The following is a 2,500-nucleotide window of genomic DNA, read 5'->3' as shown; positions in this document are numbered from 1 at the left end:
GCACGGTGCGGTACCACCGCGGTACCCCACCCGCAGACAGCCGCGCGGGGCCGGAGGGCGAGGTCCGCGCCTCCCCCGGGCCCGGCTCCCCGCCGCACGCTCGCTCCGCTCACGCAACTCGCGCAGCCCTCCGCCGCCTGGGGGCTTGCCTCTCCTCCTCCCGGCCGCTGCCTCCGCTCTCGCTCCGGGCACGGCACGGCGCGGCGCCCTGCCCTCCCCTTCGCGCCCTTCTCGCCGCCCGGCGGCGCGCACGCCCGCGCCGCCCCCCACCGCCACCCCGCCGTGCCGCACCCGCGCGCCGTCGCTGCCGGCCTCAACGCAACGCCGCGGCTGACGCCAGCCGGCGGGTGGAAGTGGCTCGGCACACGCGACGGACGCGGGCGCGCCGCGGGGAGGGCAGGGGGGGCGGCCCGGCGGCGCGCCGCACCGGCGGCGGTCGGGGCGCAGGGAAGCGCAAGGCAGCCGGCCGTCCCCACCCCGGAGGGGAACGGGGGACCAGCGCACCACCGGGAGAGTGGCGGAGGAGAAGCCCAGACGGCGGCCAGACTGGCGGTGGTGGCGGGCGGCGGCGACGAGGCGCGCCGGGCCACCGCAACCCACCCGACCTGGGGGGGGGGCCCCAGCGGGACGAACTCCGCGAAGCGGGCGCTCCGGGAGCGGGGGGTTTCCCCGAGTCTGCACTTAGGGGGACGAAGGCCCGGCCGCGCGGGGAAGAGGAGGCACCCTCTCCCCGGGGCACGGGCCTGCGAGGCGCCCCAGCCGCGCCACCCCGCACGGCGCGCGCCGCGCAGCGGTGGCCACCGCGCTCGGAGGGCGAGGAGGGCGGGCACAGGCGCGGCAAGGCACGCCGGCCGCGGCCGCTGCGGGCGGCCCGGCGCCGGAGCCCGGCGGGCAGGAAGACCGGGGCCGCCGGTGCACGCACCGGGGTCCCGGCTCCGCCGCCGACTCTCCGCCGCCGAGGCCGCCGCGCACCGCCGCCGCCGGCGCCGCCGCGCCTCCCCCGCCCCCCCACGCGCCCCCCCCGAGGGGCGGCACCGCTGCGCCAACGCGACAGCGGGGGTGACGATTGACCGCCAAGCGACGCTCAGACAGGCGTAGCCCCGGGAGGAACCCGGGGCCGCAAGTGCGTTCGAAGTGTCGATGATCAATGTGTCCTGCAATTCACATTAATTCTCGCAGCTAGCTGCGTTCTTCATCGACGCACGAGCCGAGTGATCCACCGCTAAGAGTTGTCTCGGTTTCGGTCCCCGCCGCGCGCGCGGGGGGACCGGGCAGCCTTCGGCAGCCCCTGAGGGCCCCCCCTCCGCTCCGCCTCCCTCCTCACGCCGACGCCGGCTGCTGAGCGAGGGACGGCCGAGAGCCAGAGAGAGGGGCTCGCCCCGCTGACCGTACGAGCACAGAGTGGGGGGGGAAAAAGGGAAAAGGAAAACCCGAACGAGAAGGGCGGGGAGCCCTCGCTCCCGACCTGGGACAACCCTTTGCTCGCTTCGAGTCCGGCCCAGGCGCCCAGGCTCGGCCCGGCCCGGCGGGGAGCAGCGCGCCGGCCGCGCCGCCTGCCTCGGGGACGCTGGGGGAGGGGGCGGCTCCCCGCGGACCCCCAGCGTCGGAGCCCGGCCGCCACCGGCAGCGGCACCGGCCGCTGCCCGCGCGCCCGCGGCCCACCGGCCCCGCGCTCCCCAGCTCCTCGCTCGCCTCGCCGGCCTCCGGCTCCGCCGTGGCCCCGAGGCGGCGCCCACGCCCGCGCGCGCGCACACACAGCCTCCCGGACGACACCACGCGCTCTCCCGTCCCTTCCGCGGACAGACGCCCGGCGGCGGGCGGGCGGGCAAGGCGGGACGGACGGGGACGGCGCCCGCTCTCCCCGTCTCCACGCGGAGAACGGGGGGGCCGCCCCCGCCGCCCGCCTGCCGCCCGCCCGCCGCCCGGCGAAGCCGGGTTGGGCAGAGCGAGGCAGGCGCGCCGGATGGCGGAGTGCCGGCGGGTAGGGCGCCGCCGCCAGCGGCCACGGCGGCAGACCGAGAGCCCCGGCCAGGGAGGAGAGCGGATCGCGCCGAGGCGCGGCGTCCGCACCACCCGCGGTGGGTGGGGGCTCACCGTCCCGGCGAGAGCACGCGCTCGCGCCGGGGTCACGCGTTCGAGGCAGGCCGGCGCCAGCCGACCGCGCGGCGTCCCTCCGCCGAGACCAGACCGCGGAGAGAGGGGGCAGGGTACCCCTCTCCGTCCCGGCTGCCCGCAGGGCGAGCGCGGGGCGCGCCGGCTGGCATGGGGGGGCACGGCGCCCGCGCGCGCCGGCCCCCCGGCCCTCCGGCAGCACACCCGGCTGCCCCCCGGGTCGCATCGGGCCGCCCGAGTCTTTAAACCCCCGCCCGGCTCTCCCGCCGAGAACCCTCGGGCCCGGAGCCCGGGGCCCATGGCCATCCCTACCCGGGGCGGCTACCGGCGGCCGCGGTGGCCGGAGGCCCTCCGCTCCTCCCGCCACCCCGCCCCCCCCCCCGCCCGG

General features: G+C 80.0%; 1 non-coding gene across 1 annotated transcript; it reads right to left on the bottom strand.

Annotated features, from left to right (window-relative positions):
* Window positions 1-1,078: 1,078 nt before the first annotated feature.
* LOC136996793 (5.8S ribosomal RNA) lies at window positions 1,079-1,231 on the bottom strand. Its single transcript, XR_010887736.1, has one exon. It is a non-coding gene; the product is annotated as a 5.8S ribosomal RNA (ribosomal RNA).
* Between the last annotated feature and the right edge of the window lie 1,269 nt (window positions 1,232-2,500).

Source organism: Apteryx mantelli, unplaced genomic scaffold (genome assembly GCF_036417845.1).
Source record: "Apteryx mantelli isolate bAptMan1 unplaced genomic scaffold, bAptMan1.hap1 HAP1_SCAFFOLD_86, whole genome shotgun sequence".
In the NCBI taxonomy this organism is placed as follows: Eukaryota; Metazoa; Chordata; class Aves; order Apterygiformes; family Apterygidae; genus Apteryx; species Apteryx mantelli.
Note: the sequence above shows the minus strand (reverse complement) of the source record. Positions and strands in the feature narration are given on the sequence as shown.